The 27,386-nt window shown below is 44.2% G+C and overlaps 1 protein-coding gene and 2 long non-coding RNA genes across 5 annotated transcripts in view; 2 read left to right on the top strand and 1 right to left on the bottom strand.

Annotated features, from left to right (window-relative positions):
* SLO2 (slowpoke 2) overlaps positions 1-27,386 on the top strand; it is a 514,913-nt gene that overhangs the window by 382,441 nt on the left and 105,086 nt on the right. The gene's annotated exons all lie outside the window — the stretch shown is intronic.
* LOC139060784 (uncharacterized) lies at positions 1,567-16,769 on the bottom strand. Its single transcript, XR_011515037.1, has 4 exons — positions 16,510-16,769; positions 7,892-8,011; positions 4,502-4,721; positions 1,567-1,831 (listed from the first exon to the last, which is right to left on the bottom strand). It is a non-coding gene; the product is annotated as an uncharacterized lncRNA (long non-coding RNA).
* Positions 16,854-20,717, top strand: LOC139060787 (uncharacterized). Its single transcript, XR_011515045.1, has 2 exons — positions 16,854-17,601; positions 18,629-20,717. It is a non-coding gene; the product is annotated as an uncharacterized lncRNA (long non-coding RNA).

Genomic DNA, 27,386 nt, shown 5'->3' on the forward strand with positions numbered 1-27,386 from the left:
CGAACTTATTTTCTGGGACCGTCTTGACTAAGAGAAATATATCCTCGCTCTCGTCTCAGTCTATGCATATAATTCACGAAGTTATTGAAAGAAGAGCAGTCACTCGTTGATTGCACACGAGCTGCATCCTAATAAAACATTGAGACAAACGCTCAGTGAATAAGCTGCTGTATGTGTGTGGGTGCTTCGCGAAAGCCTGGTCCCAGGCCCACAAAACTTTTCTTATGGAATTACCGTCCTCCATTGGTCATCGCCACGCGTATCGCCCCGTTATCACAGCAATCGATATCAAGAGTGGCTGGCGCCAGTACGCCAGCCAATATAGGAAGCGCTCTTGCGTGAGTTGCTTTGATCAGTGTTCTCGCTTATGCACGAGTCACAGCAAGTGTGTACGTGAGGACAGTGATCAGCCCAAGGGTGTAGCGTCTTGCGAAATGTCCTTCTGAACAGCTGCATGTGCAGCACCACCATCGTCCGGTGTGCCGATGGCGGGGGTGCCTAGACGTGCCTTTGTATTAGAAGGTGGAAGCTTATACCGCTATGCTTGAAACGTGTATGATCAAAGAAGAAAGAAAGCAATAGATGTGGAACCGATGTTTCCGACTTTCAGAGTGATAATTGATACGCGCATTTTCACGAGTGGACTCACTTTGCAAGCAAAAATTAGTCCAGATGTGTCTGTTCCTTCAAGTAGAACGCTAAAGTGCGAGGCAACAGCCGGGAACGAGTGTTGGGCAACTTGTGTCATGGCCGTTTCAGAGGCTGCGAAGCGTATCCCCATGCGGCAGAAGAGAACATCGCACAATCCGAGCAGATGTTACGTAATCTCAGCTGGAGTGCAGATGCATGGAGCGGAAATGTCGTAGTGTTGCCACGTTTACAGATTTATCGCGATCTCCCGAGAAATCTGTCTCCAGATCTTTTCTCCCTCTCTCTTTCTTTCTTTTCTTTTCAAAGTTTAGGACGAAACTCGCTTCGTCTCTTTTGATGCTCGCCTCTTGAGCAGCAATTGCCATATATGTAAAGATGGCAGCTGTCGCGTGTAGCGCGGAGCGCAGATCACGCTACTCATGCTATGTACAGCCTCCCGAATCTTTAGCTCTATTACGTGAGGGTCCATCGCGCGTCATTTTAAGGCCTTAAAACGGTCCCTTATGAAAATTAGTGTTGAATTTTAGTAGATATTCCATTGCCGTCCTATTGCTCAATCAACAAAATTTTTGTTGAAATATCATTGTCCCACTATTGCAGATTTGTTGACCAGCATTGAAAAGTGGCCACCGTGAAACCATTGTAATTTCATTTACCAGTTATTGCCTTGACTTTCTATGGAATTCCCATGGACGAACAATTGTATTTCCATGAAATGTAATGTGGAATACAACATTAAGTTTATGGATTGTAAAGTGGAATGCAACAATAAGTTTATGGATTTTCAAGTGGAATGCAACAATAAGTTTATGGATTTTCAAGTGGAATGCAACATTAAGTTTATGGATTGTAAAGTGGAATGCAATATTAAATTTATGGATTTTAAGGTGCAATGCAACATGAAATTAACTAATGTTGATATTCGCCATTGAGGCATGGCTTGGCCTCGGGACATCTTCAAGGTGCATTTTCTAGCTTTCCATTGCAAGGCCTCTTTCCCTGTGGTGTTATGAAAAGAAACAACTTCGTGATTAACAAAAAGCATGTGAATCATTCCTTTTATACAATAGGCCACAAATTTATTGAGCTTCAGGCTCTTTCATTTCTCTTGCCAGTACTGGGGAGATGATGTTCTTTATGTAGGAGAGGCTGGCAGAGGGAAACTTGGAGCATGTGTAGTCTGGAAAAGAAATACAGCATAAGATTACCGATGCATACAGGATTTTCTAGCTGTCTAATAAAATAATAACAAATTGAAGCCTTATGCTATGTTTAAGTGCAGGCCACACTGCTAGTGTCAGTCATAAAACATCATCACAGAGTAATTTAGCTACGTTGTGTACTTTGAGCCAGGGTCTGCAGTTATCAAGTGTGCACCACAATATTGTAAAGAGCAGAGGCAGAATGAAGATAAACATCTCAGTACTGGCACCAAGCTCTTTGGCATGCATAAAGAACAGGTCAGTGTGTTAGCAGCTATTCATTGGAATTTTATATAATTCATTTGCACGTACAGGTAATCCTCTATAACGAAGCCAGTAAAACCAGCACTTTACTTCGTTGTATAAAAATTTCGTTGAATGAAAATTTGACCTTTTATAAATTCATTTATCCTCACAGCAAATTTCTCTTACCCAAAAGGGTGCGTAAACCTTATCAAATTATCGGGCAATCAGAAAAAATGAATTTCAATGACAAAAACAGTTGAAGCTTCACCCAAAAGTGGAAGCAATGATAGCAACACTAAAGTATCACAGCTATATGAAGGCTAATAAGCGTTGACATACAGCCTTGTTGCTAAGACACACTTATGTGTCCCCGAAATGGTCCGGACAAATTTTGTAGGCACGTGGGGCATAGCTACAGTAAAACATTCGCACAACAATCTGTGTAAAGCATCTTACATTAGAGGGACCCCGAAATGATTTTGATGATTCTGTACAAACATACTGAGCCATTAGAGGATAGGTCCTTCTGATCATTATTTGACACATGTAGGTGCTCCGGTTAAAGCACATAATTTATTATAAGATTTCAAAAATTTACATTGCTGCCGATCACAGCACACCACTCGGCTGAATTTTCAGCCGCATCTAACCATTTGATGTAAACTGTCCTAATGATGCTGGTAGGGCAAGCTATCCGACTGGCCGCCCAGCGCGCTTCATCAATAATTTTTTTAACTTTATGGTGAACCAATGTTGTTCTTAATAGTTGGAATGTTAGTTAATTTGTTTCTATAAAAAGAAAGTAACAGAAAAAGAATGCACAAGAAAAATTTGTCACTACACTTCTGGCGCACAGCAAGTGTCATCTGCTTGTGTTGCAACGTGCTCCATTTTTACGAGAGCTCCGCAGTCATTGTCGGTCTCAGTCCTTTCGCAAGAAACACGATTCGCCTTTGTTACGTTGAAGGCTGAAAACGTAACTGGCAATGTCAAGCTGCGACACCATGTCCCTCTGCAAGGCAGCAGACGAGCGAAGTGGCTGCAGTGCGTCGGACTGTCGATATCGAATCGGCGCCAGGATTTGCACGTTTGCAGCCGTCACTTTACTCCGGAGGATTACTAAAAACCACAATAGTGTTTCGCGAGTCCGGTATTTGTGTAAATGCAAGCACAAGGAGACAGGGCCTGGCCGTTTGACTGTGCCGTTTCACAGGATGAGCAGAAGCGCAAACTGCACGGCGCAGCCACCTGATGGCACAGAGCTTGACCAAAAACAGTAACAGTAACAAAGTGTATTCTTCCTTACTGCTGGTGTAAATATTTTGCACGAGCGTAATCGTTAACATGTTTTTGTAAATGCTTAAATTGTTTTACGCCGAGACAGAGCAATATGAGCTCGTTGTTTGGCTGGTTAAGCTCTGCGCCAACAGGTGGCTAGACCGTGCAGACGAATCAGTCCGCTCAGCTGTGGTTACCGGAATGCCAGACACATTCGGCGTTGCGACAGACTGCTCAGAATGCACTCTGCTTCAATAGCTCTCGCTTGGGGTCGACTGCCAAGCAACTGGTGGAGAGGTTGGAGAGGCTTCGCGCACTCGGTCCTAGAGAACTGGAAGTAGACGGCACGACGTGCCATCCTGACGCAGAGCCAGTGAAGGCGGAGCTTAGCCCTGATCACTTGGCAAACGAGTTGAGGAGAAAACGCATGGCTACGGAGGAGGGTAACTTGTAATCGTCAGTGGCTCTCTTAATAAGCAAGGCTTCACACAAATTGTGGTGTGAATGATTAACTTTAGCTGTATCTTACGCGTCTACAAAATTTGTCCGAACTGTTTCAGGGGCCCTTTAAGAGAACTTTAGCCAATTACAAGTTACCCACCTCCATAGCCATGCTTTTTCTCCAAGTCATTCGCCAGGCTAAGCTCCGCCTTCACTGGCTCTGCATCGTGATGGGACATCCTGTCATCTCCTTCTAGTTGTCTTGAGCCAGCGCACCAAGCCTCTCAAACTTCTCTGCCAGCTGACTGGCAGTCGATCCCAAGCGAGCTTTCGAAGCAGCATGTGTTGCAAGCATTCTGTCGCAATGCCAAGCGTGTTTGGTTTTCTGTTAACCACAGGCAAGATTTGGAGATTTTGATGGATAGGTGGAGGCGTACACTAAATCCTCTCCATGCTACTATTGCTGTGATAAGGAGCTTTTAGCCTAGACGTCCGTGAGTGGCCTGATCGCTCTGTACGGTCCAGCTACCTGGTGGTGCCGAGCTTGACCAGTCAAACTAAAAGCTAATATTGCTGTGCTGGCGCATATCTCTTGCTAAGTAACGCACGAGGAGATGCGAATTTTTAAAATAATGTTCCAAGACTGGAATTTGGAGTTGTACCACTAGGACTGACGTACATACCAATCACAGCTCGGATACGAATAGGGTCCAAGGCCTCCTTGAATGGCTGGTTTAAGTGCAAGTTGCTCTTCTCACCCAGGAGCGGTTCGTCCCGTAGCTCCTCAGGGGTGAATACATTCCACAAAAGAGCCCTGGCAAATTTGCCAAGGCCACTTTCGCATGCTCAGCATAGCTTCTCTAGGGTGCCTTGTTCAACACTCACACCGGCCCCAATGTCCACCTGGGAACATGAAAAAAAAAATATCATGTAGGAGCTGTATAGCCCATAACCTTTTGCAGAGTAAGATTCAGAATTTGCTGGCAATGACATACCTAACAAAAAATTAAGTTATGCTGTTTTACATGCCATAACCACGATCTGATTATGAGGCACACTGTAGTGGGGGACTCCTGAATAATCTGGACCACCTGGGGTTTTTAAACATCTGTATCTAAGTACACTGGCGCTTTTCCATTTTGTCTTTATTGAAATGCAGCCGCTGTGGCCGGGATTCGATCCCGCGACCTCATGCTTAGCAGCCCAACACCATAGCCACTAAGCAACCACAGCGGGTGACACATCTAGGAACAAATAGCTAAGTTTAAAGGAGAGAAACAATGCGGTAACCTGCAGCAGTTACTGACATGACTTACAGCAGCAAGTTGTTTTTCATCGACTATCATTTTGCTTTATCATTTCTACACTTAAATAAAAAAATACAGATAACTTCCCTTATGCTCTATTTGGCTTATTATCTGTTGGTTTCACATGATTGTGTTTAACAAAATTGGGCCCCTCAGTTCCCTTTGTCTTTAATTTCATAATGAGGGTCTTGAATCAGGCAGGTTTGATGTCTTCAAATAGCATACAAGAGTTTATTGGTCAGCTGCCTGCTCATAAAGTTCACATATGCGTCACCATTGGCCAAAAGGATGGTCCACATCCAATGGATTGGCATGAATAGAACTGGCTAACACACCCACAGTTACACATAAACAAAATACCCAAGAATCTAGAAGTTGGAACAGTTGCCGCGGTAACGCAATTTGTAGTGAAGAGGTTGTGGGTTTGGCTCCCACCGGAGGCAAGTTTGGTTTTTCTGGCACTTTCATATCCATTTATGACATCTACACACAGCATAAAGGCACAGGAAAAGCTCAAGTGCATACTACTCTGATAAGCACCATAGCCCTCAATATAAGGTGACACTTTTTTGTCATGTAACACTAAAGTGAGCTCCATCAAGTGAAATTGTACAAGCTCATGACAATAAAGTTACTGTCTGGTGATGGTGTAAGTTATCAGTGGCTTAAAAGGATTCAAACGCAAGCTCACTGTTATGAATTCATCGAAGAAAACACGGATGAGAAAGGGAGACAGGACGAGTGCTTTTTGGCAATAGTAAGTACAGGTTCAGACATGGATGCTACACAGCACACATTATATTAGGACTATAAATGACGTTTCTAGCCAGAAACATAAATGCATAATTACAGTGAAGACAGTGACAAGTTTCCTCAGGCATCAACCCTAATGTGTGCTTTCACAGACAAAATTGATATGAAAAATGCAGCCTATCAATGAGAGGTCATCCTGCCTTTTTAAATAAACAGCGATTTCTGATGATGCATTGCTATACCAATGTGCATGTTCCTGCCTTTGACTTGAAGAGACTTGGAGCTTGCAGAGAACAAGTTTAAGGATAGTGCGAAAAATTCATTTTTCTAACAGTACCATTTCATGCATTTATGTTAGCTAGCTAAGACAGAGGATATGATAGATATATGCACCTTTGGGCAAGCAACAAAAGGTCCAACTGTTTGTTTGGCTTGATTTACAACCTTGCCAAGTGCCGTTTTAGTTCGTTTTGACTAATTTGGGTGCTTCTGCAAAATAAATTGGTTACGAAATTATGAAAGCAATCACTTATGGTTCTTTAGTATATCACAACAGACAGGTGCTTTTGGATTGCACCACAGTCAAAATGCAGCCACTGAGCCATGGCAGCATGTGAAATGAAACTGGAAGTGGATAAATGCACAAGTTACGCAGAATGAAAAAGCGATCACTCGCCACTTTGTTTATCTCATTGTGCTTCTGCTGTCCTTTTCAAAGTTTTTGTGCTAGCGGATGCATGCACATTTTATTTCTTTTCTCTCGTCCTTTGATCTCTTGTTATATATTGAGCCTGTAGTACTAAACACGAGCGTTACTGTGCCATAAGGGTAGTGCAAACTGATTTTATGTTGATTCCTTCAGTACTGGGGTGGTTACGAGCCTCTTCAGTCAAGCAGAGCTGCTAGATTACGTGTATTTAGTAGCATGTCGCTGTCTACTAACGGCCGGCTCATCATCCTTACGCAATACTGGGCAGCTCATTCCCACCAACTTACTCGTTTGATATTTACGAGAATCTGCAATTATTATTATTATTTTATTTATTGCATTCTGCCCAATTCTAACTAGACTGGCACAAGTAGTCGGGTAGCAAATACGTCGGTATCAATGCACTGCCCAATGCTGTGTAAGGGCACCAAGCAGGAAATTAGCAGACAGTGACATGCTGGTAAACACAAGTAATCTAGCAGCCCTGCTTGACTGAAGAGGCTCATAACCACCCTAGCAATGAAGCAATTACCTTAAAATCAGTTTAGACTAACCTCTATTTATTGGCACAGGAGCGCTCGTATCCATGCATTCCGTCTTTGGCGCCAAGAGGCTTCCTGAAGTGAGAAGATGTATTGTACATCTTGAGATCGGCGGAATAGCACTTCAATATCCTTTTTTCTCCCTTTAAGCAAAAAATTATTCTAACAAAGCTTTCTCAGTTTAATAACACAATGAGCTATCACAAGAGGCAGTGTTTGCATATTTTTCAATTCATTGTTAAATTAGCACACCGTATCAGCTTTCTTGAGTGGTCGTCACGTGTACACTATTGTACCATATTCCGTCCAAGCATTTTTTTTTCAGCATTGTACAGGTCCTGACCATTTGCCTGATGCAAAATTTAAGCTTTTACTGGAAAAAATCCTAAATACAGGCCATTGTACTGCCTTTCAATGGCCTATAAATATGTTAGAAATGGCTGATAATCGACGAATGCATTATGGTATAAAACTTCTTTCTCTTCATTTACCTGAAAAATTTTGTTGTGCTTTCATAGGAAAGGAAGAGTGTTCTTACCAGCGCCTTTTATGACATAGTTTGGCACTTTGTGACCAAGTTCACATGGTAATAACGGAAGCAAAAACCTTTCCGTTGAAAAACATGTTTCATGAAATTAACTTCTTTCTTATTTTGAAGGGTCTTCAACTTTTTCAAAACCAATGGCAAGTGGTCAAGCACCAAGGTTAGGACAGCTGCTGACTGTATAATGTTGTGGCAACATATGTTTAAAGGCTTTTTACCATAAACGTAATCGTGTTTTTCTGCCATCCGCTTCATATGTTCCACTTCATCTTTTAATTCCCGATTTTCTTCTTGAAGTGCCTTTACCTGAACAGTACAGGTGCTGCATGGGTTGATATCTGAAATAAAAGAAAGCATCTATTTTTTTAAAGACATACAAGAACAATTGGTTTAGCAGTATCACGCGCACGAAAATTATCTGTGGGCAGTGCATTTTCACAGACTGTCATCGAAGTTATCAACATAATGCCTTCTTACAAACACGCCTTAATTCAATATTGCCAATGGTAGTTGACAAACTATAAAAGCACCATTAAATCAGGCCTTTGGCAATACCAGTTGTTCGGTTGCTTGATTCCCAACTTATTCAAAGATTAAAACTGGACAACCAGTGATCAGTCAGCCTGCATGGTTGTTTGATGAATAATATTCTAATGTTCAGATGTGCCGATATTTTTGTTTACTCCACACCGTTGAACGGTTTCAATGGAAACCTTATTTAAAAATATATAAACACAGACAATGATCCCTTTAGAATAAAAACAGGAACAGCGCAACACAGGGCGAGCAAGTAAAGAGCACAGCACAGAGCGCTGTCTTGTACTCCGTGATGTGCTGTCCCTGTCTTTATTCTAAACATGAACCAACCAGCCCCACTGAACACAATGCTAACAATGATCACTTGCTTCATCATCATCAGCCTGGCTACGCCCACTGTGGGGCAAACGCCTCTCCCATACTTCTCCAACTACCCCGGTCATGTGCTAATTGTGGCCATGTTGTCCCTGCGAACTTCTTACTCTCATCCGCCCACCTAACTTTCTGCTGCTCCCTGCTACGCTTCCTTTCTATTTGAATCCAGTCCGTAACCCTTAATGACGATCAGTTATCTTCCCGCCTCATTACATGCCCTAGCCAGGCCCATTTCTTTCTTGATTTCAACTAAGATGTAATTAACTTGTGCTTGTTCCCTCACCCAACTTGCTCTCTTATCCCCCTTAATGTTACACCCATCATTCTTCTTTCCATAGCTCGTTGCATCGTCCTCAATTTAAGGAGAACCCTTTTCATAAGCCTCCAGGTTTCTGTCCCGTAGATGGGTACTGGTAAGACACAGCTGTTACACACTTTTCTCTTGAGGGATAATGGCAACCTGCTGTTCACGATCTGAAAATGCCTGCCAAACGCACCCCAGCCCATTCTTATTCTTCTGATTGTTTCAGTCTCATGATCCGGATCCACGGTCACTACCTGCCCTAAGTAGATGTATTCCCTTACCGCTTCCAGTATATCGCTGCTTATCGTAAACTACTGTTCTCTTCCGAGACTGTTAAGCATTAGTTTTCTGCAGATTAATTTTTAGACCCACCCTTCTGCTTTGCCTGTCCAGGTCAGTGAGCATACATTGCAATTGGTCCCCCGAGTTCCTAAGCAAGGCAATATCATCAGCGATTCGCAAGTTACTAAGCTATTCTCCATTAACTCTTATCCCCAATTCTTATGCTGTGTCAAGTCCTGTACATATGTGAGCCAATTTTTATTTGTATTTACTTATACAGAAAGAAGTGGCGAGCATGGCCAGTACTTTGTAGCGATGCCTTTTCTCGATGCCAATGCCTTTCAGTGCTTTTCGCATTTATGAGTGGCCTCTTTTAAAGCTCCGCCCGATACACAGCCTCGCTTGACCACTCACTAAAGCGAAGCGCACTGAAAGGCATTGTTATCGGGAAAAGGCATGGAGGAAGGAGAGCGTAGGAGAGGCGCCGGCCAACACAGACGTGTTGGAGGTAGTGTGACGGAAGTCGCATGCTGTTTTTCGCAATGCAGCACTGGTAATGGTGCCCCAAATGAAAACCTTGCCATAGCAACCATGCCCCTTAAGCTCTCGCTGCTGTGCTAGGCCTCTGAAAAGTGAAATAAGCTTGTTCGACCCGCGTCTTTCTCGCAGCACATTATGTTCGCAAGACAAGCTGACTTTGAAGCGAGGTGTGTAAGCTCGAAAGATGTTTTGGGTCTGTGAGTGCAAGTGTCAGCAACAGACGTACTCAAGTATCTGCGGTGCAGGTCTTTGTCATCTTCTTCAACATGCCCCAGATGGGCACAGGATCGCGTCTGCTTCACTAAAACTGATCAAGAAGTTTCACAGGCATTGTTCTGATGCGCATCAGCAGCACACACTTCTGGCAGCTCATAGCAATGCAAGTTCAAAGCTCGTGCCTAACTGTTCTGGCAAACTGAGTGGAGGCACAAAGGGAGATGGCACACCAACATGGCTGCATTTCCGGCTTCAAAAATGTGGGGTGCGAGACCGGGCTAGTTGGTATTCCATGGTGAAGTAACTAGGGCAAGAGTGGACACTAAAAGGCGACAAGGACAGGCGCTTGTCCTTGTCATCTTTTTAGTGTCTCATTGTCTCATGTCCACCCTTGCGCTAGTCACTTCTTCAAAAATGTGACGTCAAGCCCTCCTACTTTGTTTCTTTCCTCCATGGGAAAAGGCATTGCTACAAAAACCGGCCCATGCTTGTCTTGACTAAGTAAGTCTGGTTAAGTACCAACCTAGTTTACATAATGAGCTTATTCGCAACTAGTGATAAATGAGGGTTAGTTATTAAATTTACAAACAACTTTTTTGGTAATAGTGTAATGAACAGCCAGCTATGTCATCTAACCTTTCAATCTCCCTCCTGTACTATATATACAGCTTGTCCCACATAGCTTGAGCCAAAGTTTTCAAAATGAAAGGCACTCCGGACGCAAGTTGAACCAAATTCATAATGTTGGCACTGTTCTAGAGTTACTCAGGCTGTTTTTTTATTTTCCCCTTAACTAACGGATTATTTATGTTTAATTAATCAACTTTTTAAGCATTGGCTGCAGACCCCAAGTGTGAGATGCAAAGTTGTAGAGCATTTACAGAAACCTCTCAATAAATTGTTTCCAACACGGTATATTTCACATGGCCCCTTTTTCCGCGTTCCAAAGAAAGCCCACAACATATGAAAAAATACCACGTGGCGGGGCACTTGTGCACTGTTATTGTGCTGCTCTGATGCGTGCGATGGATGAACAGTGTCGGCTGCAGTGAGACTGGCCCACAAGAGGGTGTTATGCCTGGTGTAGGTATCCGGGCATGCGGCTGTTATTGCAGGACGGTGCAAATGCATGCTGCTGGCCAAATGTTGCCAAAGCAATAAAGCATCTAAGGCCACAAAAGAGAAAAGATGAAAGCAGCATTTTGATTCTGCTTGAAAGAAGGAAAGGGCGAAGTGCGTGGGAATGATGGAAAGCAATTACTGCTGCTGGAATTTTGCCTTTGTACACAAATGACCTTGTAAAAGTTTTGAAATTGAACGATGATGCTACAATTTTAAACCTTAGGGCTCGAATAACAGCGGATAAGTCGCATGCGGACAAAACTAACTAATGGTAAAAAAACCTTGGCTATATTCAAGGAAGATTACACATGTATTCTTCAGGCAACTCTTTCCATACTGGCCCCGTCTGCTCTCCTTCTCGCACTTACTGTCTACCAGACTTTTTTTTTTTATCTCGCACCCCACGGATGCACATCACTTTGTGGTCGCAGTATCGGGTGGCCGCGTCTGGCTTCACACTTGTGCACCGTCACCAGCGTGTCAGTCCCCGAGAGAGTGCGCCCACAGGCTGTTCCAGTTTACCGGATGTAGATCATACCTTATGTACCTCGTCTGAACCAATTCCAGCGAACTGCAATGTTGGGGGCGAGGACTTACGGAGTCGCCATCTGTCAGAAGCTCCTCCCTTGCGTAGTATGAGATCACGCGGCACGCTCCTCATAGGTTTCGCTTACAGCGCTAAAAAAAACCCCACGTGGCGGCCCTCCTCAACATTTATGTAAGTACTCTCACAACGAGGGAAGTTTTTGACTGTCGATATAATAATCTTGGGCAAACTGAAAGCACAGAATCGTTTACAGACGCTATCTCTTTGCCGAATACATATGTACAGTGAGCGCCACTGCACGCGGTCGCCAGGATGGAGTCTCCCTAATTGCGTGAAAGGTAGGCAAATGCTGCGAATAAACTATGCGAAATATGTTCTTATAGTGGGCTGTCTGTGTAACCAAATGGGGCACAACAGAATGAAGCCTCAATGCAGCGATCGCACGGGTTCGCGGCGACCGACTGCACGTCTGCATGCATGTCTGTGAACAATGTTTTGCTTTCGCTGTGAGCGCGTTTTCGCACCGTGCCGTGAGCTTTAGGCTGCAGCATATGAGCATTTTACAGTACAATGGCAATCTTTGTTGCATGGACGCTATCACAACTGTTCAAAAATAATTTTGTGATAGAGATTTCGACACCTATGGTGACTGTGATGTGCCATCGCAACGATTAAATCTTTTTTTGTCTTCTGAATTCTTGGACGTTCCAATATTATTTCTCAAGTTGCATCGCACTGTATGCTTATCGGTCTTCTCAGCGTGCGATTTCCCTGTGCTTCTTCGTCGTAATCCAGTGCAATAATTCATAACACAAACGTGACCATATGCCATGCCTTTTTTTAATGTGCTTCTTGCCGCTCCCTTTCCGTTCCAGTGAACTTGCCAGTATCTAGAGTCAACAAGTTCTTAGACCAAAACCGTCATGACATTAGCTAGGCAGTGGGCGCGGGCAAGCGTCTCGGTGTGCGTTTTCTGCTACTCACCGAACATCGCGCAGTCCTGACACCATAGCAGAAATCTTCCTCGCACCTGTTTGCTGCATACCGGAGTTGTAGGTGATGGCTGTCTGCCACTTCTAAGTTTCGCGAGTCAAGCTTCATGTGGCTCTTTGTTCTGTGGCTACGTGTGAATAAGGCTGACACCAGGCTCCACTGCGTACGTCCGGCACAACGGCACCGAGCAGCAGCCTACCTTGCTGCACGCTTCCAAAGGCAGCCACTACCTATTAGAGTACTTTCAAATGTTGTCAAGCGGTAAAGCCTCACCACTTAATCAGAACTGTAGCACAGGTGGCACTTTTAAACTTTCATTTTCAGCTCGCTTCGGTGCTTCCAATGCAGCCGATGCGGCCACTGTGTTCACGTGACCTCTCATATGTCACGTCACGCCAATGGTGGCATGAGCTTTTCCAGTGGTGGAGCTCGCCCCCAATATCCAGAGCTCCTCAGGCACACATATCCCTGCGTGTTCTCTACAGCAACACTATTCAGCTGTGACCAACGTTGAGCAGCGGATATGGCTTACTCCAATGAGGAAAGGGAGGATATGGTTTTGGCTCTAGGTGCGTCAAGTGGACATAGAAGGCGGGCACTTTAGCTATTTCCACACTGGCATCCAGGTAAGCATCTGAGCTCAATGATGATTGTGCATGCATATGAAACGCTCAGACAGACTGGGACTTTTACGAAGAAGCAACATAAATCTTCAATCCTGGACGAGGACGTGGAGATAGATACTGTGTCAGTTTTCTTCAGAACCACATGCAAGCGCTCGTAGTGTTGGTGCTGAAGCTGGAGTGCCAAATTCTTCAATGTGAAGAGTACTTAAGAAGAGGCAGCCTCATCCATACCACATGCAGCTGCACCAGATGTTGGAGCCCCGCTATTTCAAAAATCGAAAGCACTTGGCAAACTGGATTATAATCAAGGTGGAAGATTATCTTCAGCCGGGCTTTGCCAACAAAACATTGTGGACTGATGAAGCTACCTTCTCATGTAATGCCCACGTGGACATCCACAACACTCACTATTTGAGCAACGAAAACCCTCACTGGGTTTTGAAGACATTACCAATATCAGCGGTCGGTTAACGTGTAGTGTGGAATTTACGGTGGCACTATCATTGGCCCCCTGTTTTTTAATAACATGCTTACAGGCGAAACATATGAATGACATCCTTGATGGGGCGCCTGAGGATTTTCTTTGCCGAGTTCCATTGGCTAGGATATTTGGTATCAGCATGATGGTGCTCATGCACATGGCAGCACCAAAGCTTGCAAATGACTGCATGAATTATTCCCGCAGCAGTGTATTGGACAGCATGGGCTCATTGCTTGGCCAGCATGGTCGCCAGATTTAACTCCCTTGCTTTCTTTCTCTGGGGCTACATCAAGGATCAAGTATACCGGACACCAACTACAACATCAGAGAACCTAAAAGAAAAAGTAAGACAAGTTTGCAACTCCATCCCTGATACCATGATCAAGAACGGCTTGGAAAATGTGCCTATGAGATGGTGACCTCTTCGAACACGCATCATAATCGAAAGGCACTTTTTGGATTGAAGGTCACTGCAAAATCATTCCGGCCCTAACGCCGCCTCCCCGCCCAACCCCATTACACTCCATCGGCAGGCCGCCAGCTCGTGTCCATTTCAAGAATAAAAAAGAAATAAAGCTATCTTCTTGTTCTCTTTCGTCTCCTTAGATGCTTTATCGCTTCGGCACCGCTCAGCCAGCAGCATGCATTTGTGCCGTCATGCGATAAAAGCCGCACGCCCAGACACCTACACCAGACGTAACGCCCTGTCACGGGCCAGTCTCGCTGCAGCCGACGTCTTCATCCATCGCACGCTTGAGAGCAAGCAACACAATAACAGTGCACCATTGCCCCGTCACATGGTATTTTTTTATATTTCGCAGGCTTTCTTTGGAATGCGGAAGAAAGGAGCACGTGAGATATATCGTGTGAGTGTGTGTCCTTTTTTGGGGGGGGGACTTCGAGAAAGCATTTGATAACGTTCCTCATGAACGCCCGTTTCTAAAACTTTCATGCGTTAATTCTTTTGCTTTTGAATGGATTTGTGACTTTCTAACTAACTGCCAGCAATTCGTGCACGCCAATAAACAGTCTTCTGCCTACCTTCCTGTCAGCTTGGGCGTGCCTCAGGGCACGATCCTAGGCCCACTATTATTCCTAATATATATCAATGATTTACCGAGTGATACTTCTTCTAACATCACACTTTTTGCAGACGACTGCATACTACATATATCGTCCAATTAACAACCTGTCTGACATTCACTCCCTTCGGTCTGACTTTCAACGGATCGAAATCTGGTGCAACGAGTAGCTCATGTCACTAAACACAAATAAAACATCACTACTTTCTTTTCATTGCCAGCAATATTACTCATCACTGAATTATTTGATCTATAACTTCACAATTTCATGTGTAAGTGCGTGCAAGTACGTAGGTGTTCATTTGTCATCACATTTAACACGGTCCTTTCATACAATGCACACTACTAATTAAGCTAACCGCGTTCTTGGTTGTTTACATCGTAACCTTTATCTACCACATCCTTCTGTCCTACTTCTCGCCTATCACACAATAATCAGACCAAACTGGAATACACATGTACTGTTTGGGACCCTCACCAAAGTAACCCTAATAAAATGCTAAAATCTGTACAGAACCATGCAGCCAGATTCATTTTCTCAGAATGCTCATACCATTCTAGTCTCACCGAACTAAAATCTCGTGCAAACCTTGGAAGTCTTTCAGCACGCCGCAGAATAGCACGTCTGTGCCTATTGTTCAAGTTTTATCACACGTCACCTTGTACTCCTGCCATCAAGTCAGCACCAATCACGAAACAGCTGTATACCCACCATCTGCTCGAACCACTGTGAATCTTTCTTCATTTTTTGTCAAAACATTGCAAGATTTGAATTACCTTCCCTCTGACGTTGCGCTCCTCTCCAGTAGCACCGACTTCAATACAGTAATAAAAAAAATTGTATATAACACTTAATGCATTTGTAAATAGCCCACCCCTCATGTAAAATCCCTTTACTGGGGTCTTTGCGATATTGTAAATAAATAAATATTACTTCTTTTTCATAAATGCGTGACCATCCACCTGTAGAAGACCGGCAGCTCGAAATACGAATGCCTTACAGTGTGAATGCCCCTGACACGCTTCGGCCTCCGCGGCCCCAACTCACGGGCCGCCCTGCTTCCAGCTTTGATCCTCCCGCACCCCTTGGGTGCCCTGGAGAACCTGCGCCGCCTCTTTTGTTATAATATCAAGTGCTCTTCTGAAGCGTTCGTTTGCCGGTTACATGTCCCCTCCGGGAGCAGTGCTTGTAAAAATTCTCCAATCTCTCGTCGCGACGATAAAAGCGGCCCGCGACTTTTATGCGACACCAGTCAGAACATTGCTGAAATATCGAGCAGAATGACTGATAAGCGGGCAAGCTGGCACGAATTTGTGGCTAGGCTGTATTACATTGCGCTGCTCGGGCATACGTATGAAAAATGTCAAGGTCTAGCACACAAACTGGTCGCGTCGATCATATTCGCTATGAGATGTTTTTTTTTTTTCCCGTGTCTTAGTGATCAATTGATTGTACGTGCAACACGCTACACCGGCAACCTGGACAGCGCATAAACTTTTCTGAGACAGGTTCCGTGTAACGTGCCTTTAGTTGGGATGCATCATGTAACCACGCAAACGACAACGGACGAGGAAAGAAACACACAGGACAGGCGCGGATGTTTCATCGTCCGTTGTCGTTTTCGCGGTTACATGATGCATTCCAATATCGACCACCAACTAGCTCGCCTCTCCCTGTTAAATATGTTACTTTAGTAGGGACAGCCGTCAAAAAACACGAGATGTACTCACCGAAGGCAAGGAGTACTGCCGGGTCCGGTGGCGCTCCTTCTTTCCAACTGATGAGTTGAATACTTCTTTAATTGACCCCTGCTGCGATATGAGACGGAAGGCCACATCCGTGTCGGCCAACGCATTCACGGGATACACGTCCCACTTGTTATCGTCAACTCACTTCGCAAGGACGTGAGACATCTTACGCTCCAGCTGTCCGAGCAAACAAACGCACGTGCCGAGGCCGGAACATAAAATAAAGAACCAACTTGACGGGAGGCAACTAACAAAAATACGTACGAAATGGCGACGGACAAATGCAAACACGACGCAAACTATACGCAAACGAAAGAGATGGTATCAGTGTTTCCTGCTCACTTTTTAGATATGGCTGTGTTTGGCTTAAAATTATTTTTTTAAAAACTCATAACAAAAGCTTGAAACAAAACTTTAATAAATGTTTGCGGCCCTGTGAGCCACACACTATTGCCTAATAATATAAAATGCATTTTCCAGACCTACCTCTTGGATACGCTGATCTAACGTTTCACTGTTGAGTCATTGAGCGTCGAGGCAGTTGACCGTCTGGCAACGCTTTAGGTTTTCTAGCCAGCGGGTGCACTACTACGTGATTGTATGACTACTCCGCTGTACTCCGCATTCGCTGTTCGCTATGTTTTACTTGGGTGTTGCGCTCTATATTTTATCGTAAAGTAATCGTGCAAGGCCCAGCGCCGTTCACGAATAATGTCGCCGAGAAGACAATTCGGAAATTACTTATGGGACCCGTCCATCGACGTGCCCATACGCTCAAAATAGGTTCAAAAACGTACATCAGTCGGTGCTTCGTCTGCCGCGTTGGACAGTGAACTGGGTTCTACTGATGCAAGTGAACAGAATTTCTGCGAAAACGAAGCAGACGCAGGCCACATCGCACCATTCCCTTCAATTGACGCTGCAACTGAAGACTGTCATCCATTGGAAAGCACGCATGAAACCTTGTCTACCTCGTCGTCTGAGAGCAGCGAATCGGAATGTGACGCTGATTGCGCTGACGTGTATCCTGACCCCGGCGAGCAGCATTTTCCGAGAGCCTGGAAGGACGGCTTGGTAAGCGTTGTGGTGTCAGGCGTAATTTCCAGATATTGTTTTGTTGCTGTGACGTCTTATTTTGCCCCGCTGTAACGCCTGCCGCAGGTTATCTCCTGGAGCTTATGCAGCGTAGTGACCGAGTCGTATAGTGAAAATATTGACGTGATGGAATGAAGTAGGGAGCGTACCGATGCGATCATTGCTCGCAGCAGTTATTTCTCCCAATTAAGGAGAAAACCGCGCTGTTAAATTCATATTACTGATGTAAACACAGTTTACGTCAGTAAACTGTGTTTACTGATGGTAAAGCATTAGTAAACCGGTGCTGGTAACGTGGAGCTGAGGCAGGAACAGAGCACCGCAGAGCCTTAGAATACGTAATGTGCTGATGGAATTTCCTAGGGTTTTCCTTTAACGTTCAGGCGTTATCTTGGCGTCTGTTCTAGCATATATACATAATGCGTGCGTGCGTTCGTGTGTGTGTGTGTGTGTGTGTGTGTGTGTGTGTGTGTGTGTGTGTGTGTGTGTGTGTGTGTGTGTAATTTTGTCGTGTTGTGGCCAAAGCCTGCTTTTTTGGGGGTTGTTTGCAAATGAAGCCCTCAAATCTTCCTTGAACATCTGTCGTTATTTAATAGTACTCCAAAAGTACATGTTAAAAATATCTGCTGTCCCGAAGCACACATTTCATGGCAAGACAGTGCTTAGTCTCACTGTGCTGCATGTATACTATGGCTGCTTTAAAGAGGTTTCTTTGGTGGCCATCTGGTGTTCACCATGCACAGTTGGCACTTGCATTATTTCGAGGCAGGTTCACAAAGTAAAAGGGGTAGCTTAAAATGGTGCATTAAAGTTAGTTGCCAGGTTAAGTAACATGTTAGCCAGTATAAACTCAGTGCCACAAGATAACTCATGAAGCCCTTGTCATGGCAGGACTTTCTGTCCAATTTACTGTGCAGGTAACAAAACAGGCATCTACAAGTGTATGATTGTAATGTTGTACTTTTTCTAACACCACCATTGTTTGCTACCATTCCTCTCTGCTTAGGATGAAGACCTGTTTCCTGGAGCCAAGCTTACGAAAGCCGAAAGCCTCTTAATGGTCATGGCCCACAGCTTGCGCCATGGCTGCTCAAAAGAAGCCACCGATAGCTTAGTGCAGCTTCTCAGAGCTCACTTGCCAGAAGGTGTCGCGTACCCAACATCAAAGTATACTTCTTTTTTGACACTTTGCCGGATCCAAAAAGCAGTATGCTAAGCACTTATACTGCAGTGTGTGCTTTGGGTATATTGGTGAACTACCAGAATTACCAGGAAATGATGTGGTTGGCAGTCGGTGCAATGTGAACTATGCGAGTGGCAGCTTACTGAAAAGCTCATCATTTTTTCTTGTAATGGATCTGAAGGGCCAAATTCCAGATGTGTTAGAATCAGGAAAGCTGCAATGCAGTAGAACAGGCACTTCCTTTGATGTGTGTGACATCACAAAAAGCTATCAGTACAAGTTGCCTGTGACTTCGAATAACATTACATTGACATTGAATACTGACGGTGTGCCCCTTTTCGAAAGTTCTGATGCGAGCATGTGGTCTCTTCTTTTGATGATTAGTGAACTGCCATGCAAAGAATGTGCACAGACTCTTTTGTTGTCTGGGCTGTGGTTTGGCACAGGGAGGCCATCAATGAACTCTTTTTTGATACAGTTTGTGAAAAGAATGAATGAAATATCATCCACTGGAGTTGTTTGGAGGGACAGCAGGGGTGTATCGCACACGTCAAAGACATTTTCTGGTCCCCGTACTGTAGACAGCGTTTCCAAATGTGAACTAACTAGTATGACACAATTCAATAGTGCTTATGGTTGTGCATCGTGTGAGGACTCTGGGCAGGTTGTTTCAAAAGGAAATGGGTTTTGTCGTGTGTGTCTGCCAAGTGCTTCTGCAAACAAGCTCAGAACACGAGCCATTTTTGTGCCATGCACAAATGGCCGTGCAGGCCCCTAGTTGTGGCATCAAAGTAGCAAGTGTGCTGACACTTCTTTCATTTTTTTTTTCATTTAGTGAGGCCTTTGTAGTACGCTACGTGCATGCCGTTTGTTCTGGTTTTGTTCGGGCAACAATGTTTATGTGGCTGAAGTCCAGACAGTGCCACCGATTTCATCTATGCCGACATCTTCCTGATGCAGACAAATGTCTTCTGAGCCTCGCCCCCATATGGGAGCTCACGAGGCTGCCAAGGTCTTTAAAGGACATAAAGGAGTGGAAAGCTGCCGGTTGGAGGAATCGGCTGCTGTTTTGTTCCCCAGTCACATTAATAGGACGCATTCTAGAAAGACAGTACAACCATTAGTTGAAATTCTTTGTGATCATGCATTACCTTCTTGACCCTTGCATCTGCATTCAGGAGCTTGCTACAGTTAGGAGAAAGATGAAGAAGTTTCTTCTTGAGTACCAGGAATTGTACGGTGTCACGTACGTGACATATAATGCTCTCCTCTTTTGCATGTTGTCGACAGTGCCGTAAACTGGGGTCCTTTGTGGAGTCACCCTCTTTTTCCATTTGAATTTTTGAATGGTACACTTAGACGCTAAGTCAATGGCATCAGATATCCACAATTTCAGATTGCCAACTGTAGCTGGCAAAATTAGATGTTTGCGTAATATTTTGTTTGAGATAAGTGAGTGATAGTTGTCGAAATGGCATGGTGAAGTAACATTTTCCTTAAACTACATAATAAAAGATGAGTAATATGAGATGCCATCAAAGGGCTTTAGACTTGCTTTAGCTATTCGCTGTCTGGAAGTTGCTCACAAGACCTTACAGTCACTTTCATCGCTTGTTACAAAATGAATACTGCAGCTGCATTTTGATTTTCCAACACCATAGAAAATGTTACATTACCTTGCAACAGAGTTCAGTTTTGTTGGAAAGCTCTATGGACTCTTTTGAATTAAGCACATCCTATTTAACCATGCTTGCTTTTGTTAAGTTATTACGTGATGTTGTGCCACATTTTTATGCTTTGTTATGATGTGTGCTGTGAGCAAAAGTGATATATACAGATTTTTTTCATGTATAGTATGCTTTTGTACACTTTTGCGATGCCTGTAAATAATAAAGAGCATTATATGTCTGGTTCCTTGAGTAATCGCTGCTTGGGGGAGTAGCACACAGGTTCACGAGTGGCCCCTCATATTATCACAAGCAATACATTGAAATCATGGGGTGGCACAGAACATGCGTTTCATTTTCTCTTCATTTGCTTATCCACGTCTGCAAATCTGAAAATTGGTGCAGCAACACTGTGTGGCCAACAGCAGTCATCATTTGCATGCTAGATCTAACTTGCAAAATATAGGTCTATTGGGTAATATATTATAAGTCCAAGCAGTGTGACATATTTCAAATGAGCTTTTTCATATGAGGACAAAAACACGTTTCTTATTCAACAATCACTTAGTGAAATAGCTAGGGTAATTGAAATGTACACTTGCAGCATGCTAACAAACATCATTAAACAGCATTGCACTTGTATCAATACAAGCAGGGGGCTTGTAAATCTGCATATAGACACTTACATTTAATAAGAAACAAGCAGTGCAATAGAGTCAGAGGTGTATTTTCTTTCATATTGTAGCAGACGGCTATCCTGACTCCCTTTAGGATAGGATGCATACTCATACTGTAACGAGTGTGACCTAGCTGATCCTCGGGCAGCAATCACTATGGTTGTCAGTAATTTGCAGATAGTTGCTGTTGCCTTGTTGCAGTGTGCCTGTACTCTATCCTAATTTACACCTCTGGAATATTAAGAAAACATGGATGCCTGTTGAGAAAATGTAGAGCAGAAAAACATGGACAGACAAAAGAAACTAGATGACAAACAAGCATTCGTATCATTCTTTCTGTCTGTGTTTTCTCTGCTCAGTTTGTCAACATGTGGAACAACAAGCGCAAACAGCCACAAGCTGAAGAACGCCTGGCTTTCGTCATTCCATCTAATACCTGGTGTCACAGAGCCACTTTCGATTGCAATCAAGCCTGATATGGATCAAATTTGATTGCAATTGACAGTGACAGCTGATAACACTGTCCACTTAAGTGATGCTCATGGAGTTTCAGGTGTTGCAGGTCCAAGGGACTTGTCAAATTTGTCTAATGTGCTGTAAAAATTTCAACATAAAACATTTTTTAAAGGAAAATATTTCGTTTGTCATTGTGAATAGGGCCGTTATCATCAGCTGATTGTATGACACTGTTCTCGACATATTCTTGCTCCTCATTATTATTCGCTCAATTATGCTATTCCTTCATTCTCTTAGTTTTCTGTTTCATTTCTATATTTATGATTTCAGTAGTCTTCAGTATGTAAACAATTGTCCTAAAAAAATTCAATGCTACTTATAGTGCTTGGATCCACACTAACCTTTGGCTAAGCATCGAGACACAGTATCAAACAAATGGTAGTCAGCCTATGATCGCGATAAAGAGGCTCGAACGCGATGCGCGTATTATTGATCCTAATGGAGCAAGATCACGATTGAAAGTGACCATGTGGTACCGGTGTAATCGCAACGTGAAAATACAACGAGAAATCAATTGGAAAGCATTCAACGGAAAAATCATTGGCAGTGGACAACGGAAATTCCGTTGAACTCTCGTTGTGGTGAGTCAACTGGTGTTGAAATTCCGTGTACTTTGACTTGACTCAATTATAGTACAACAAATCGACAATGGAAATTCAACACCCATTTTCGTAAGGGGTGATAATCAGCGAGAACGGCAGAAGTACTCTCAGGCCCACTAAGCACTCTCCTGTGCAAGGGTCGTCTAATACGATGTTCCCTTCAGGACGACGCACGAGAATGTTAGAGTGTTCTCGAGCGATGTAGCTAAAAAATGCGAGAGGCTGTACATTCACCCTACAACGGAGGACGCGCTTTCACCTCCCAAATAACTGGTGGTAGTTGCCCGGACAGGAACACGCTAATTTGTGCGCGCTTTGCCCGAGGCTCTTCATTGAACCATCTACACATGTCACTCCCTGCAAAGTCTCTGTCCCGTATAAGGGTAACTGCCTGAAGACGAGGTCATTGGTTTTCTTTTGAGGCCTCTCTTTAGAACCGTACTAAAGCTTTCCTAGGCTGACCGTCATTTCAAGGGGCTGAAAGCGAAAAGCAAGTGACTGCTGAACCAACACCTAGACCGCGCAACCTACTCCCTTCTCACGATCTTGTCCAGAGTTGAGAGCAGTCCGAGCAACTGAATATTTGCTAATTACCAGCCCCTGGTCCAGTATTCGCACGGAGATTGGAACTTGCACCGCCGCAACATAAGACGTTCTAAAACAAATAGTCGCTGCTTTTGACATGCGAAAAAACAATTATGTGAATTCAGAGCGCTCGAGCAGCAGATGGTGTGGATTTTTAGAAGAAATGGTCGGTATTTGCTTTAATATGTACATCTTTGCCGACACCTCTAGAACGCCAGGAGAACTTCCGCGTACATTTTGTCTGAGCCCACGGCAACGCTGACCGCAATGCTTCACCACGGTTTGTGTATACGGCTCTTTGTAACAGCCCGCCCTTCATTGTTTTTCTTTTTTGATAGCGCGCTCCGATTTCTTGGCACAGTCACTTATCTTCGCACAAATTACTTCTACCGTTGCTTTCGGTTTCGGTACGCTTGGTTGCTTTTTGTAGAAAGAGCACGCTATATTTTGTTCCTTACTTAAGAAGAAAGAAAGAAACCGGCACTTAACATCTCATCGCAATAAACACAAAACAAAAAAACGCGGCATTACATAACCTTAGCGTGCGTCCACTGTTCCGTGTAAATATGAAGCATTCTTGCTCGGAGTCTTATCGAAAGGAGCTGATGGTATTGCGCGTTAAGCTCTGCAGACTTAGTGTTTCGGGAATATACGTCTTCTTTATATATTATTCCTTTCCTCGCTATTTCGGCTGTCGCTCTGCGTGCCTGCGACTACATCTCACGGCAACCCCTCGGAAAGCTTTGGATGGGAACCTGCTACGCAGGCGCTTGGTTTGACTGAGTGCGCTGTCACTTTCAGGGGTCTTAAAGCAGCGTTTTTCAATCTTTCTGAACCGCGGCCGATCCAGAGTGTTTCGAGTGTCGCTCTCTGTTTTTTTTTTCTATTGCAAGATATTTCTTTCTACGTAATCGTTTATTGCACACGTAGCGGCGCTTTATTATTATTATTTTATTTTACTTTGATATCGGCATTCTCTCTCTGTTTTCTCACGCATTGAACAGGTCGGTGCGCTCCAACTCAAATATTTTACGCTTCAGTACATCTATTAACGACGACCGCTGTATATGGGCTGTACGGCTCACCTGTTCCATAAGATATATTACCGCAACCTGAAATTGACGCTTGTTTTTGTTTTGTGATTTTTCGAATGTCAATTGTTTGTCAATTTTTCGAATGACAACTTTCCGGGGCAACGAAGGCAAAGCTACGGAGGCAAAGCGCGCACAAGCGAGAGCGCTTCAGAAATAAAGTTCTACATTTGCATACGCGTTAGATTGGGCTGCGAAAGACAAAACGTAAACAGTTTATTTATAACAGCAAATTAAGGCAAAACACACCGCATGAATGTTAATGTTGCCTCATTTTCCTGCTTTTCTCTTCCGCATCTGGGCAAATGCAAAATCGTCACACGTAGAGACTAAGCTGGTTCAGTATTTGTTTGAAAAAACAAAACAAAGGCGTTGTTGAATGCTGCCGGACACGTGGGCTCGGTAGCACGTATGCAAAAGTTCCTCCCCTGCAGCTCCCCCTCCCCGTTATTTTTCTTTTATTGATATGAATAAATAATAAGACGTCGGCACCAAAATATGGTGCCGGCTACTCCTTTTGACATGGGTGACAATAATCAAATGCAGTTACATAATATCACAAATACCACATAATATACGTAATTTCACAAGATTAAAAAAAAGTACATTATATAATGGCACATTATTAACTGACTCACGTTAATGCTTGGAACCTCACAGAAACAGTACAAATGCACAAATGGTGCAAACGATAAAGGTACATAGTAAAATTAACCATTATAAATGTTGCAAACACTACAATTGCAATACAGATGCACAAAATGACACATGAGAGAAAAATGCATACGGTACACATAAGTGCAATGCGTATACGTGCAGTAAGTATTTTCACCAAGCGAAACTCAGTGTTTCTGCGCAGTATCAGTGACCTCAAAAAACTTCATTGCACGGAAATTTATTTGCGAGCGCAGATGCGACAGGTGCTCGCTGGTGGCCTGAACGGGGCAGCAAATTGTTTCGCGACGCCCAATATAGGGGGTGTGCGAAATTCTGTAAACGGTCCTTCCCGCACACCTACTTTGGCCTAACGACAAGAGCGGACTTCGGATTAGAATCGCAATTGAGGGTGTCAACATGCGGGCTGGTGACACCAATCCTGCCGCCTTCGCTCCCTCGCACCATCCAGACTTTAAAAAACTGTCTCAGGTTTAACAGTATTACCAGTTGGAACGCGGCCATCTTGTTTAGGGCAAGTCCACTGTGGTGGTGGTGGTGGTGGTGGTGGTGGTGGTGGTGGTGGTGGTGGTGGTGGTGGTGGTGGTGGTGGTGGTGGTGGTGGTGGTGGTGGTGGTGGTGGTGGTGGTGGTGGTGAATTGTAGCAACAGGCGGGTTTAGCCTGGCGAACAAGGCCGGCAATTGCTCTGCCCGAGCGTCTCGCACAATACCGCTGATGGGTTTCACCATATGTCCATCAACCCAGTCTCTCTTAAGAATTCGATCAGGAGACGGGGAGTTTCTTTGCGGGCCATCGCTGATCCCTCGGGAAATATAAGGTGTTGCAGGCGCGCATGCGGAAGGTCCTTGTTTTGCAAATTCTTCAGGAGAGTGTCTCTTTCATCTTGGAATTGCTGGCAGGACCACAAAAAGTGCTCAATGTCTCCTGTCTCGTTGCATGCCGTACAGTTGGGAGAATTGATTCGCCCCGTTTTAAATAACCAGGCCGGTGTGTTAGCAGATCATGTCCTTATACGATATAGAAGTGAGGCTTCCTCTCGGTGCAATCTCTTGGTTACGCAGGGCATATGCGGTGGAACCCAAAGCGACGCAAAGTGATTTCGAATTTCAGATTTTTGCACGTGGTTACTCTTTGGAGCCTTGATTTTGGGAGGATGATAGAGTGCTGCGTATGCAGCACTCTATCACACAGTCCACTCTATCTATCACTCTATCTAGTTCTCTATCTCTAGTATCTAGTTCACTCTATCTTCCTACACAGTCCACTGTGTAGGAAGGCCTGATCTATCACTCTATCTAGTTCTCTATCTCTAGTATCTAGTTCACTCTATCTTCCTACACAGTCCACTGTGTAGGAAGGCCTGCTTATGGTATTTCGTATGTCCCATATTAAGCGCGACAGAGCTGTGTAACTAATGTGGAACTGACAATCATCTTCTATAATGCGATTGTCTAAACGTTTTAGAGCACCTAAAAACATAACTTAAATACAGCCGCGATAGCCTAGCTCTGCTAAGCTAAGCGGGGTGCAAGCGAACGAACCTGTTATGTACCCTGTCTTTAACTGCGGCTGCAGAATCAGCCAGCTGTCATTCTGTGGCCGCAGAACAGCGAGGGAAATTATTTAAAAGAAATAGCGAAGCAGTCGTACTGTAATGGGCAGTGCACTTCGCCGTCTAAAAAAAGAAGACTGTGCAGCAAACATAAGGATGTTCAAGAATAGTAAGCAAGCACTTGAATGCATCTCCTGGAGAAAATTTATATACAGTTAGCTCTCATTAAGACGAATTCGGTTAAGCAGAATTCTCGCATATAACGAACAACATGAGAACGTTTGTTTTGTTTTCCATAGACTCAATGGCAAAAAAAAATCCGCTTAAGACGAACGACTTGAGGCGTACTCTTCGGTTAAGACGAACATTCGGAGTGACCGCCACCGCTACGGATCTGGAGGCTATGGTGCCTCGATGCGCCGCGCCCGGGGCCTTGGCGCCTGGAGGCCTGCGTCGCACGTCGCCCGTAGACAGAGACGAAAACAAGAGGAGGAAAGAAAAAAAGTTACAATGACGTTTCACTTCGTGAACGCGGGTGAAGCGCAAGCTTATGGGCGCTATAGCGCACATGATCGGATCGGATCGGAAAACATTTATTGGGCTCTAGAAAAGAGATCTTCGCGGCTTCAGACGGCGTCTTCCATCTTCTGATGGATTCTTCTGTCTGCAATCACAGGGTTGGTGCCCTAGTCCAAGGCTCCACTGAGTATGGCCAACCCGCGAGCTCGCTCATGAAGCTATCGGCCCTCGGTGTGTCTAGATGCCTACACTGTCTCTGCATCGCAGATCGTATTCAAGACAGGGCTCGCGTGGCTGCGCCGTACGTAGCAGCCGCCGGTGTAGAACACCCCCTTGTAAACATTGGCTTACTAACTAAATTAACAAGTATGGTGTAGACGAAGCCTGTATACGTCCGTATTGTAAACAAAACCTGTAGAAACATCTAGACGAGGTCAGCCCAGTTCGCCTCCGCCTACCTTCCTCCTCTGCTACGCTTCGCTTCGTTTTCCATTTTTTATTATGTTTTCTATCGAATTCATCTAAATAAATGCTTTTTATGTCGGTTTCTCCCGTTTTAAGTCTACTTCATTTACCCTTTGGAAGTAAGATGTTTGGATGCACCTGGTCATGTTGCCAATTATTCTTCTGATAAGACGAACCAATTTTCGTGATCCAATCGCATTTGTCTTAAAGGGAGTCTACCTTAATTCAACC

This window comes from Dermacentor albipictus, chromosome 1, assembly GCF_038994185.2.
Source record: "Dermacentor albipictus isolate Rhodes 1998 colony chromosome 1, USDA_Dalb.pri_finalv2, whole genome shotgun sequence".
In the NCBI taxonomy this organism is placed as follows: Eukaryota; Metazoa; Arthropoda; class Arachnida; order Ixodida; family Ixodidae; genus Dermacentor; species Dermacentor albipictus.